This window comes from Marmota flaviventris, chromosome 2 (assembly GCF_047511675.1).
Source record: "Marmota flaviventris isolate mMarFla1 chromosome 2, mMarFla1.hap1, whole genome shotgun sequence".
Taxonomy (NCBI): domain Eukaryota; kingdom Metazoa; phylum Chordata; class Mammalia; order Rodentia; family Sciuridae; genus Marmota; species Marmota flaviventris.
The window spans coordinates 150,086,590-150,100,970 of record NC_092499.1 but is presented as its reverse complement, the minus strand read 5'-3'; positions in this window follow the sequence as shown (position 1 = coordinate 150,100,970).

Here is a 14,381-nt window from a genome sequence, read left to right as displayed (position 1 = left end):
AGCATTGACTCTCTCCTCTGCCCAGGGAAAAACCAAATGGCTAATGCCAAGGGTCCAGATTCTCAGAGGTGGTGTGTGAGTGTGTGTGTGTAAGTGTATATGGGGGTGTGGGAGGGAGGGTTACAGCTTCAAGAAGCAGCAAAACAGTGCCAACCTCCCCAAATACTACATGGTAATAAAGTCACATTAATAGAGCCCCTTGTCCCCACCAATATGTCAAGTAAGATGCTTCTGATTGTCTAAATAGGGTAACCAGAAAAGGCCAGCCAACTTTTGTGAGAAGTAACTCCCACCCTCTCCTGGTTGACGTCGAGGGCAGGTGTGAGAAAATTCAAGTCATCAGAGGAAAATGTCTTAAGAATGATAACATCATTCTCTAGTTGCTTGATTGGTTAAAGATGGAATTACCTTGTGACCTAGCCATTCCACTCTTGGGAATATGTCCCAAAGAAATGAGAGTAAATGTTCATTGAAAACATCTATACCAGCACTCATGGCAGTGTTGCTCAGAACAGTGGAAACCACCATCAGCTAATAAATGAACACACAAAATGTGGTGCATTCATATGATGGAATACTATTTGGCTATCAAAAGGAAGGAAGTATTGAAACATGCTCCAATGCAGATGAACCTTGAAGGCACTGTGGCAAGTGAAAGAAGCCAGACACAAAAGGGCAGATAATGGATGATTTCATTTGCATGAAGTGTCCAGCACAGGCAAATTCACAGAGATTCAATAGTGTGTGTTTTCCTAGGGCCGGGGGCACGACAAACGGGAAATCCCTGCTAGTAAGTATTCTTTTTGTACTGATGGAAACATTCTGAAATTGATTTAGTGATGTGCAACCTCATGACTATTCTAAAAGCCACTGAATTGTACACATTAAATGGATAACGTCAAGGGCATGTGGATTATATCACAATAAAACTGTGTTTAAGAAAGACAAGTAAGAAATTTATATTATCAGCAAATTCCAGGGTTTGGCTTTCTAATTCCCAGCTGGCTACCCACCCAATCAGCCCACACAAGGGAGAATTGTTAATGGCGTGAAATAATTGATTTGCGTGTGTCAGTTAGCATCAGGAATTTGGAATTAGAACAAAACAGAATAGATCCTATTACCTGTTTCAAAAGCGACAATAGAAGAATATGTTATTCCTAGACATAAAGGATGAACTATGTTCCTATGGTTTTATAGAGGGAGGATTGAATTTTACTACCCCTGAATCTAGTATTTGGATCCAGGAATTAAAAAAAAAAGAAAGAAAGAAAGAAAAAGATAGTTTCTTTTCTTGCTGTGTAGCCTTGGGCAATGACCTACCCTCTCTGTTTTTTTTTTTCATTTATAAAATGGAAATAATCATAGTAACTATCTCCTAAGGTTGCTGTGGAGAATTAAATAAGTAAAATTAGTAAAGCAGCAAAACAGCACCCAACACCCAACATAGGGCACGATGTCTGTGCTAGTATTTGATTTCTGCTTCAGGGCCTAGGAATTTGCTTCTACTGCCTTCTCTCTCTCTCTCTCTCTCTTTCTAAATATATTTTTTAGTTGTAGATGGACACAATATCTGTATTTTTATGTGGTGCTGAGAATCAAACCCAGTGCCCCACACAAGCAAGGCAAGTGCTCTACCACTGAGCTATAGCCCCAGCCCTTATGTCCTCCTCTTAAACTTTAAAACTGCTCACCCCTTCACACTTAGCAGACCCCTGGTCGTCCATCTCACAGCAAGATGCCTTCCTGACCACCCCAACCAGGAGGGCCCCTCCCATCCTAGTACGCAGCTTTCTTTTTGTTCATGGCCTCCGTTAGCTAAAGTTGCTGCCTGCGTTTGTTGGCTTGCCTGTCTCTCTTCTTCTTCTTCTTCGCGAGTGAGTGCGCTTTCACACTGATCCTGCCTGGGTGTGAGGCATTTATTGAAGGAAATGAAGAACCAAAGAACCAAAGAATCTCCAGTGGGCATGGGGCATGTCCCAGAGGCTATGTCCCCAACCTTGGAGGACTCAGGGAGGCCTGAGCCTTGCAGTTAGAGGTCACTTCCTCAACCGTGTGTGTCCAGGGAGCTCCTGGGCCCAGGAGTCCTTAAAATGCAGAAGCCAGAAAAGCAATTTTCTTTTTGGCCAGAGGGAGAATGTGAGTGCACCTGGGGCCGGTACTCCTTCTGACTGGGGAAGTGGCCACTGGCGGTCGTGCCTGTGAACCCAGGTCCTCTCTGGACAGAACAGCCGACACGTGCAAAAGTGAAGCCCACCAGCTCTGGCCCACTCTGCAGGCAGGGAGGAGAAGGGGAGCAGGCCCAGGGCCAGTCCGTGGGGTTCCTCGCCTGGTCTCCTCCTCCAGAACTGGGTCCATGGCCAGTGAGCTTCGAGGGAGCCTGGAGAGGTGAATACATTATTTCAGGGCATATTTATATTCCAGACAAAACTAGAATGGAAAAAAACAACCTAGAGCATCTATTAGTAATGGAGAAAGCTGAAACAGTGACTGGATTGGTGCTCAGCAGCACCTGTCATGGAGGCGTACCAGGCTGGTGCCCGTCGCTGCTGGAGAACGTGGGGACACTCTGGTCATGTGAGTACTCCACTAGATTAAAAGTGCTAGAATTTTTTTTTAATTGTCCTACTGGATTCTCCGAGCATCAGAATAAGCATTTTTCCTCACTTAACAGAGCCTCTGGGACATGCCCCATGACCACTGGAGATCTATCTTTGGCTCTTCCTTACGGCTGCCAGTCAAGGGACAGTCGGCGATGACTTAGACAGAGCCCAGGTGCCTGCTTGTGAAAACAGCAAATGACTCCAGCCCAAAGGAAACAGAGGACACTATCCTATCCTCCCTCGGAATGACAAACAAACAAACAATGTCCCCCACCGAGTCACAAAAGAATCATCATAGCTCTTCATTATGGAGAACTTGGAAAAATCCAGAAAATTAGGAAGAAAAAAATCAGACCCACATGACCCAACCACTCAGAAATGAACCCAGTTGACACTCTGACATCCTTCCAATTTTCCCCTTCGGCTCCTGGCCGTATGTTAGGCTGAGGCTTTTCCTTTGAAATTTATGGCTCTCCTGCCCTGCGTGTGTATTTCCACCTTTTCTGTGTGAAATGTGTTTTGAATCTCAAGAAGCCATAGAGAAAAACCCCTCCATCCTTGGGCTTCCCTCCCAGGTATGCACCGGCTGTGACTTCCAGAGCTGGGTGCAGGCGTCGTATGTTTCTTAAATTACACCTACCAAATAGCCACGTGGGAAACAAGTGATTCTACAAATGGGGTTTTTATATGCCTTGTGTGGCCAGGCGAGCTGCGAGCCTGGGGGAGAGGAAGTACATGAAGTTTGCTTCTTGGAGACACCAGGAATTTTCAAGTTTTTTTTTTTTTTAATTCAATTAGCTTGGGAGGGGGAGGGGTCACCAGCTGCATGGTTTGTGAGTCACTTGAATCTTAACCATATAAGCTGCATATTTTAGACAATGGACATCTTACAGCTTGGGAGTTCTATTATTATTATTTATTTTCAAATCTGACCCTGGAACAAACTGGCTCTTCTCCCCTCCAAAATTTTGCATTAGATTTTGATGTCTGTAAATAAGGAGGTGATTCGAGATATTGTGACCTAAATTAGGGGGACAAAGAAAAAGTTAAAGTACAAGGAAAAGAGTATCTGGTGCTGGTGGGAGTGGGGAGAGGAGACCAGAGGAAGATCTGTGAACCATCCACTCGGCTCACAGTGGCGTTGATGAGGCTGACATTGGCTCTGAAACCCAGCAGAGTCCACGGTCCCCAAGTGGCAGAATGCAGCCTGCCCTCAGTCTCTGCAGGTTCCACACCCACAAACTCCATCTACCAAGGATGGAAAATATTTGAAGAAAATAATGTCTGCACTAAACACAGATTTTTTTCTTATCATTACTGCCTAAACAATAAAACACAATCACTATTTGCAGAGCTTTCATGTTGTGTTAGGGACTCAAGTCCTCTAGAGATGATTCCAAGCTTATGGAAGCATAACGTAGGTTCTATGCCAGGGCTACTCCATGTCATATAAGGGACTTGAGCATCCACAGATTTTCACATCCACAGGTGCAGGGGTCCTGGAACCTGTCTCCCCATGGAGGGACAAATGTTTCTAAGCTGCAAGTGTCCTGGAACACTGGGGACCATGATTGCCCTCCATACTGCCTCTTCTTGACCTTGTTAATTCCATACACCTTGAGCCACATATTAAGCATTTTGCATATGTGAGGCAGTAGGAGTCAGTTAGGGCACTGGAAGGAAATAAGAGGGGCACAGGGTGGTTACCAGCCAGGGCTCTGGGACAGGGGTGGTGTTGGGCTGGGAGTCCCTGATCAAATATGTGGTATAAACACTCCCACCAACTTGACATCACTGACCAGGGAGTTGAGATGCGCAGTATTACTTGGGACCTATTACATGGCATCTCCAGCAAATAAACACCATACAGATTGTAAATAAACATAAATAATTCAATAGTATAATAATTAGGAAGCAATCAGTTTGATGAGTTTTGAATATTATTTTTTTTTCCTTTCCAGTGCTGGAGGGGGAACCCAGGGCCTCTCACATGCCAGGCAAGTGCTGAACCACTGAGCTGCCTCCCCAGCCCTCACCTTTGTCTTTAAAACAATTTATTTCATTGTAAGCTTGTAATTCTGTTTTTCATAAAGGCTGTGTTTAACAAGCAACTTGTAAAATTCCTGTGATTTTTAATAGCATTCTCACATGATCAGGGATGAGCCGGTTCCAGGATGCTGCTCTCTAGTGGGGCGGGGAGGGACAGAGGGAAATAGAATTGCTGGTGTCACTGACAAAGTCTAGGAAGGCCCCCACTGTCAAAGACAGCCTGTCCATCCCTGTTCATGTCCTCCTGGCCCCTGCTAGATCAGTGGCCTGACTGGCTGATTGGCCAAGGCCCAGGGACACTTCCTGCTTTCCAGGTCCTGCTAGGACACACCTTGGAGCCTCAGACCTACTTGATGCCCCTGACTTGTGGGATCACCTTTCTTCAGATGGCCCTGTGCATCCTTGATGTGAAAGCCTTGCTAAGAATCCAGACCTTCGCTCTGCTCTGCCATGTTTGTGTCCCTCTCCCTCCCCTACTCCCTCTCTCTGTTTCTGTCTCCTTTCTCATCAAGTCCCAGACAACCACCCAAGTTAACCCACTGTGTGCATCTCTTAAAAGTCATTTGTGGGAAGGGCCAGTTGGGGATATTGGAACATCTTCAGATCCTTGGGAAAGAGGGCAAAGACAGAAAACAGGGCTTCTAGCCTCCAACCTGGCTCCTGGGAGACACCTGCTATAGTTTGGATCTTGAATGTCCCTCAGAGGTTCATGAGGTGAAGTTTTGGTCTCCATCTTGGTACCACTGGGTCATGGTAGAACCTTTAAAGGTTGGGCCAGATGGGAGGTATTTGGTTTACTGAGGGCTTGCCCTCAAAAGGAGCTGTGGCACTCCAGACTCTCCCTCCTCTTTTTTTTTTTTTTTGCTTTCTGGCCAAGTGTTTTTGCTCCATTATGTGCTCCTGCCAGGATGTGCTACCTCATCAAAGGCCCAAAGTAATGGAGTCAGTTTATCATGGACTGGTGCCTCCAAGATTGTTAGTCCAAATAAAATTTTCTCCTTAAAAACTTACCATCTCAGGTATTTTTTTATAGTAACAGAAAGCTGACTAATATAGCACCCTACACTTAGGAAAAGGGAGAAGGCCGCAGAACACTGTCCTTGGGACATTTAATGAGAAAGATATGGAGAGGTGTTGCCTAAAGGAAGAGCATCTCATGGCTGAGTTATTACCTTACATCACTCCTTGTCTGGCAGCTGCATCAGACAACGAACCTGAACCCGTGCCACGCTTGACCTTGACCCATACATCCACTGAGCCAGAGTAGTCAGAGGAGTCAATGAGCAGGCCCATAAGGGCAAGGACAAGGTGCCCACTGTCCAAGCAGCTTCTTTAGACTTGCACTACCCGCTGAGGGAGGGGAAGGTCTGGCAGGGATACATGCTGGCACAGACACATCCTTACACTTAAGAGACACAAGCTATGATGATAATAAAGATAACACGCATTTAATTTTATAGAACAAAATGTTAGGAAGCTGGCCAAGTTGAAGGAAGAAAGAACAAAAGGGGGAAATGGAATCTAGAATATTTTAAAAGCAGTTGCAACTTGATTACTTTTGATTCCTTTCAAGAACATAAAGTGACTTGAAGGAAGCTGACCATAATTTGCCAAGTAGCCTCACTTAAGGGATTACTTTAAAAAACAGTTAAGATTAATATGCTATTTGTATAAGGAATCCTGTAGGCTAATGCCCCAGAGGGCGGCAGGGTGGGAACTGGAGAGGGAGGGCCAGGAGGGAAGATTATGTTTAGTTATTGAATTAAGAACATTTTGAATCCATTGTCTCAACCCTGAGGGCTTTTGACTGTATGTTTATGAATATAAAACTATTAGCCAAAATTGTTTCAATATTGGTTATTTTGGAGAAGTATTTTCTAGAGTTAATTCCATCCCAGTAATTTCATTTCATGGTCATTTCCCCACGGAGCTGTGTTGGAACAAGGTCCCCTTTTTCCTGGTGTCATTTTTATTTTGCTGAAAACTCCTTCTGTCAGGATTAGTTACTTTTTTTTCCAGAACAACTAGAACTAGCCTGTCCAAATCCCTAGGACTTGCTTTTCTTTTTCCTAATTTCAGGTTATTCTTGGGTAGCCCTTTCCTTAGGACTTGGTCCTCACAGTGCCAACCCCAGGTTAAAAATCCCAGAGAAAATTCTGATTGGTCCAGTTCTGATACGAAACTTCTGATTTGAACAGTCAGCACTCCATGTCTGTACTTGATCCAATCACCTTTGGCCTGCAGCAAGAAGTGTGATGATTTCCTCCATCAATCATGGAGGCTTTGGCAGAATTGTGAAGCACATAGAAACCCTGTTCAAATCTAACAGAGTTTATAATGTGGCTATATATATATATATATATATATATATATATATATATATATATATATATATATATATGCCATCTGGCTTTACCTTGGTTGCTTTTCTTAGATTCCAAATTATGAAGCTCACTTAAAGGGACTTCTTCAAAACTCCATGCACTTTTAGATGTACATGAATCACCATGGTGACCTCCCAGAGAGTTGAGGAAGCATAAGGGCCTCAGAGAACTCAGAGAAGAACCTGTCTGTCCTGTGTCAGACGGGTTGGTCCTCCTGAGGTGGCTGAGAGGCCACAAGAACAAGGTAGACAGTCAGATCTGTGAGGCCCAGTGCCTCCCAGAAGACCGAGGCCATGGGAAGAAGAATTATTGGGGTCACATTCCGTAATGTACAGTCATTTGTTCTATTTTGTTGCCAATCGGTCTTTCTCTAGCAGGTTCTTGTGCACATATATAAGTGGCCCTTCTGGGATCCTGTCCCAGAGCTCAGTAGTCTATATCGGGGGCAATAAGGATGACTTCCTTCCTTTTGGTGCCTGAAGGGGTCCCAGTACCAAGCCATGAGCTTTATGTGCATGACCACGGATCCTCAGGAAACCCAGCCAGGGCATGCTTGGTAGGCTCGTTCTTTGTCTGCTTCAGAGCTTCACAAGACTATGTAAGAACTCAGGGGACCCTGGAGAAAGTCCAACACCCAGCAATGCGTATGAGTAATGGGTAAGCATTTGTGATTGTGCTAGCACTCAGGAGCTGGGGTGAGAACTCAGGTCCACCTGACTCCCCACTTTGGGATTGCCTCCCATGGCTACATTGTGGGGGTCTGGGGAAACCACAGAAGGCCTGCATCCTTCAAGGACTCTGGGTTCCTTCAAGGAAGCCTCCTCCAAAGCAGGATAGGCCTCTGCCTCAGTGCTGGACTCGGGGCTGGACTCTTCCTGACTGGTTAGGTTATTATGGTGGCCCCTGGAGGGCAGGGCTTGTGGAGGCAGCCCTGGGGCTGGGCAGCTGCTGGCCATCCCAGGAGGGCAGTGCTGTAATGGACTTGGCAGGGTGGCTCAGGCTGAAATGCTGATCTAATACCTCCATGCTGGACTTGTCTGGGCCATAAAAACCTACAGAGGCCATAAAGCAGATGAGTTAGAAGGGAGGAGAATCTTCTTATCACTTATGCTCCAGGCGTCCAGGTAGGGTGAGTGGAAGGAGGAAGTCTGGTCAGGTGGTGAGGCTGGGGCTGTGGTAAGATGGGAGACCAGGGCCAGGTCTCTGCATCCCACCACAGCTCCTCTGGTCTCTCATGCACATGGTTGCAGAGGCCTCCTCTGAGGCCCCACTATGGGCTGGGCCTTCAATACCAGGACCACCTGGAGGACCACTGGATGCACAGTGTCTGGCATTTGCAAAGTTACAAAGCGCTCCATGGTTCCTACTGTCCCCTCTGGCTGGGAAGGGGGCCATTCACTCCTATGCCGTGGACATGGCTGGGTGGACAGGTCCTGTCCCTGCATCCTCTGAGGGCTTGGAGGATGTCCCTTTCCTGCCTCAACCCCCAAGCTGCTGCAGCCCTTTCCCTGATTCCCACAAGAAAACTGAAGGAAGTCCAAAGAAGCCCTCTGCCCCACACCATCAGGGAGGGAAGCTCAGGGCAGCAGGACACACACTGGCTTGCCTCCACTGTCACCCACCTCCAAGGTGGCTCTAATAACCTTCCTTCATTGGGAGACTGATAATCTGAGAAGCCCAGAGAGCTGATTCAGGCAACCCAGGGTTCAAAAGCACATCATCTGGAGTCTAGGGCCTGCATCAGAGTTCTAGAAACCCGACTGCCAGGGGTCAACACCCTCTGCACCTCAACTTCAGATTCCAGGCGATGGGGGTTGGGATCCGACTGGTCCAGCCCAGATCAGTGGGCCAGAGCCCTAGATGTCACCATCTCATGCAGACCACTGAACACTTAGAAATGCAGCTCAGAAGAGCCATTTATTTCCTTCCTGCCTGCCCTGCAGGCTCCCTTGTCCCTGACCCGCTCAGGCTGCTGTGATGTAGAGGAACAGAGTCGTACTCAGGCCACCCTACAAAAGAGGCTTTATTACCACGTGCTCATGATACCGGGAACCGGACTTGGGGCTGACTGGCTACAGGAGCTGGGGGAACCCAGGCTGCCTTCACAGCCTTCTCTGTGTCTCTGCGCTTCTGCCCTCGGGCCACACAAGGGTGGGAAACAGGTGAGTAAATGAGGGAAGACTAGAGGTGAACCGGAGGAAAGGGGGAGGAAGGAGGGAGGGATGAGCCAGTTTGTCAGGCTTCGGGGTCCTTGATCCCTCATCTCACCAGGGGAGAGACTGGCCGAGGCCCTGTGGGTCTCAGTTTCCCTGTCTGTAGGATGGAATTACAAGGTGCCCCCTCAGGGCTGTTCTGTGGAGTGGGCACCTTATGTCCTCTCTGATCCTGAGGACAGGCCAGGACCAGGCTTCATCTGAGATAGGGGCACAGGGGGGTTCTCGCCTCAGTGGTTTCTAACATCCTTCCAATGGGCACTCTGCAGGTCTCCAGGAGGGAAGGAGCAGCCAGGGCTGAGGGTCCTCAGAGATCAGCAGCCCCTTTGTGCTGTCATCCTTCAGCTGGGCCTACTGGCTTCCCCTGGGGAGTCCAGAGGCTGTTCGCCCCCTCTGTGACTTCACACCCCTTCCCTCCAGGTTAAACGGTGAAGGCCAGGCCTGGTATCCAGTCCTGTGCTGGCTCAGAGGACACGGTCCCTGAGCCCCAATTCCTCTGGGTTGTTGTTAGGTGGGGAGAGGGGAGGTGGCCTCTGGGGGCTGCTGTCTACGGCCTCCCTGCCCAACCCTTGGGGCTGCAGAGCCACAAGCCAGCACCAGGCCAAGGTCTCCTGGCCCATGGACAGCCCATCCTTGGTTTGATCTTCTACAGGTCACTGATCACAGAACTGCTAAGTCCATCAGGGGCTGAGTCCCTCCATCTGTCCCTCCCCGTGACTCTCTCACTGTAGTCATCTCACTTTTCTCCTCTCTCCCCTCTCTCCCCCACCCCCATGCGTCTCTCTGGGCCTGTCTCTCCGGCCCCCTCCTTTCCTTCCTGCCTTGAGCCCCTACCCCCTTCTAGTCATCTTAGAGGGACAGCTGTGAAGAATTAGGAGCTCGACAGTGACTATCAGCTCCGTGTGGCACAGGATGATTTATGTCTCCCTGGGAGATCGGGCAGGTTTTCCTAATTATTTCACCCAATAGCACATGTCCTGAGGCTCTTGGGGGATTTCCTTGGACTTTCAAGGTCTTGACACTCACCTGAGTTGGACAGTTTGTTTTTATTTTTAGAACAGCTCTCGGCCCCCAGATGGGGTGCCTTGGCCCTCCCAGTCCCTCGTGCTTCCAGAGAGCATTGGCAGTTAGCCCAGGAGCCCTGGCAACGGCCTCCTCACCCCTGCACCTCCGCCCCTGGTTCGGGTCACCCCTCCTTCAAGAGCCCCCTCACCCCGTGCTGCCTCATACCCCCAGATGAAGGCACTCAGAGAACCCCCTGAAAGGGCCTAGGGGATCACCCCCAGAACAGCTGCTCCCGGCTCAGCCTGTGTTATGGTCCTGGGGACCTCAACTGCTGTGTCACCTTGGTCAAGCTGCTGCCACTGAAATCATTCACAGAGCACTCAGCATGTGCAGCATGGGTACACATTGCACATGTCATTTGTCATTCTTCCTCCCTCACAATGACCATCACAGGCGTATCTGCCTGTCCATTTTGTGGCCAGAGAAACTGAGGCTTAGAGATATGAAATTGTTTCCTTAGATCCCCAGAGTGACTGACTGCAGAAGGGGGTGCTGCCGAGCCCAGCCCCCAAGCAGGGCTGTGTCTTACTCCACACGCAGGAAGCTCCCGATGTCTTCCTGGCTGCCCACCCCGTGGCACTTTCCACGCTGTGGATGTGCGCCCACACCGGCTCCCAGCACACACAGGAGGAGGAGGGAGCTGGCTGTCCTGGCCGTTCTGATTGTGGTTAAAGTCAGGGGAGCTCACATTTCAGTTCTCTCTGGCTTGGAAGAGGACACTGGAAAAAACAACCCTGCCCGCCCCCAGCCCCCTGCAATGTGTGTTCGCAGCTTGTCAGCCCTGGCAGGCCCAGAGACCCCGGGGGGCAGCGGGGGGCCCTGGGGCACTGGGCGGTAATCAGGCTGTGGAGCTTTTGGAGTCTTGGTACAAACCCCTGATCCTGCAGGGTTCAGAGGACACAGGGTGTGAGACGGGGGTATCACAGGTCCCCAGGAATTGGCAGGGTCTTTGCATACGGTGTGAGGTCGATGGATGTTGGCAGGACTGCAGACCAGCAAGCCCAGGAGCTGTGCAAAACAGAAGGAGATTCTCTCAACTGACAGGCCCCTAATTGAGGGTTGTAGGCAAGTGGAAGGGCTCCCCGCCACGGAACAGCCTCAGGAAAGCTCCATTCTGTATACTGGCCACAGGAAGGATGAGGAAAAGAAGGCCCCGCCAGGGATGCTAGGTCAGCCAGAATTTGTAAAGTTCAAAGAATAGAAACACAAGTCAATTTGTCTCAAGCAAAAATAAAACCCATCAATTAATGTAATTTAGAAGTTTAAGGAGTGGCGTCAGGTATAGCTGGATCCAGATGCTGTCATGTTATGAAGGAGCTGTCACCCTCTTGCTCAGCTTTCTTTGGCTTGGTCTCACTCTCAGGCAGATTCTTCCAAGGAGCAGTCCTCGAGCAGCTCCAGGGTTACACTGTGGCTGCACACAAGCCAGAGGCTATTGCATATTGGGCTGAATTGTGTCCCAAGTTCATTCCCAAACCAATCAGTTCAGTCACGGGGTGGTCTGTGCTGTTTCAGACCAGCTCACATCTCTCCTCTGGAATGGAAATAATAGTGCAGGGTTACACAGTTATGTGGTAGAATACAGTCATGGTGGGTCTAACACCCCAAGAAAGAATAGGTGCTGACATCAAGAAAGGGGAACAGACAGGGGATGGATCCACTTTGATTGGGCCACTTCCACACCCTGCACCTCTACTCCCTCATCAGTAACAAAGGAGAGGCTCTAAGTCCCATCTGCTCGAAGCCACCATAGCCCAGTGGTCTCATCATGTGCCATGGGCCTATCCTGGATTAGGTATGAGTTTTGAGGAACTGGAAAGACCTGAGCCAGGTGGTCCGGGCTCCCTTCCCTCTTTGGGTTCAGTGAGCCAGGTAGGAAATATGCAAAAGCTAGCTCAAGACCCTGTCCTTGTTCCCCAGCCTTATCCCACTCTTTGATCTTGCTGCCTCAGCCCCATGGCCAGCTGTCAGCTCTTCCTCTTGCTCAGGGGCCTTCAGCCAGGCTGTTCCTCCTGCCCCGAGGCCCTCCTACCTCTGGCATCTCCCACCACAACCCCATCTGTCAATTCTGCTCAGCCTTCTACCCAGAAGCCCTTCCCCAGGAGCCCTTCCAACCATGGCTCCAGAAGGACACACGCCTCATCATGCTCTTATGGTGTCACAGGACCCAGCCTCATAGCCACACAGGAGGGAGATGGTTTGTTCACATCCTGTGCCCTTGTGGGGAAGCAGGAAGGTCCTCTGGACCTCAGGGCCCTTGCACATGCCATGCCCAGAAGGTGGAAAGGAAGCAGAAGATTCCGTCCCCAGAGTGTTCTCCTTCTCAGTCATTTGTCTCTGCTCTGAAGCTCTTCCTCTCTTTGAGGCAGACTCCAGCTGAGGGCTTGACTGTCCCAAAGAAGGGAGGGACCAAGGAGTCCAGTTAGGCACAGAAGGGAAGCTTCAGTCTGCATAGTCTGAACTTGGCTTTTCAGAGGCACGCACAGAGTGAGCAATGCCATCCAACAGGATCCAAGGAAGACTGAGAAGGGGGAGGGAGTTGTCCCAGAAAGGAAGTGTGTGGGGTGACATGGCAAGGGACTTCCTGCTGACTGAGCACCCTGGGGAACAGCCTTTAGACTCTGGGAGGACTCATCCCACTTTCCCGGGTCAATGAGAAGTACCCCTCCAACAGTCAAGGGATGCCGATGCAAAAGAACTTGTGTCCTGTCCTCCATCTGGTACTGTGAGCATGACAGCCCCCCTCAGCATCCCCACTGGTGACTGTTCAGAGACACAGTAGTGGAGAAAGTTGCGGGGGAAGAGGTGAGTGGGCCTCTGCCCTCTCCAGAGTCAGAACAGCCTGGGGATATCGGCAGATTTCCAAGGTTCTCAGGAGGCTGTGGTGAAGTCGGTGGTGGAGGACATGGGGTGAGAGAATTTCAGTGAGGATGTGCAGAGAGAGGCCAGCCTCCGGCCCAGGTGGCCTGCCCCATGCCAGGGTGATACAGAAGCTGCCCATCAGCTCTCGATTTCCCTGAGGGTGGAGGGAGAAGGTGAGAGAGAAGAGACGACTCCAGAACTTAGCAGAGGGTCAACATTCACAAGCCAGGGGTAGAGGAGCAGGCTGGGGTCTTGTTCTGGGCCCCTGATGTATGTATCTGTCCTCCCCACCAACGCCACACTGTGCTGATTACCGTGGCTCTCTGCTAAGTCCTTACACCAGATAACTGCTTTCTCTTGCCTCATTCTTCTTACCAAAAATGGCTCTCTGGGCCTTTCCCTTTTTGTGCAAATTTAGAATAATCTAATTTGTATCTATACACATCTTGCAGAGATTTTTAAAAGGAATTGTGTTAAAATTGTGATCAGATTTGGCAGAACTGACATCTTTACCTCGGGTCTTCGTCCAATCCATGAACAGAGTTCTCTCTCCAGGCAAACACGTACCTTCATCCCAGCACCCATGGTCCTTTCTCTCTTCTCCAAACAGTTTCCACGTCCATGGTTGTCTACTCCTGGGTGACCATGAGGTCTGACCTACCTCTGGCCAGGAGCAAAGTACCTTGCAACTACCCATAAGTGTCCCAGATGAACCCAAACATGAATAGAGACAGGGCCCAACTGCCCCTCTCTTTCAGGCAATTGTGATAAATGTGGGAACAAGAGGGAGCACTTCCACACTTGCCAATCTACACTTAGGTTTCTGTCTATCTTTGCATGATGTGGAGATGAGGCTCTATGGGATGGCAGGGTCACCCAGGCTACCCTGTCCAGCAAATTCAGCCATTGACTAGAGCCTGCATATGGGATCACCACTGTGTCCACTGACTGGTAGGCTGGAAGGGAAAACAGGGGCCCTGGAGGCTTTACCAGCCTTGCTGTCTGGTTGTGCTTTCTTTTTAAAAAATTTTAATTGACATATTAATTGTACTTATTTATGGAGTACGTTGTGATATTTTAACACATGAATATAATGTATAATGATGAGGTCAGGGTAATTGGCATATCCGTTACCTTAAACATTTATTATTTCTTAGCATTGAAACATTGAAAATTCTTATTACTAGCCATTTCAAAATGCATAA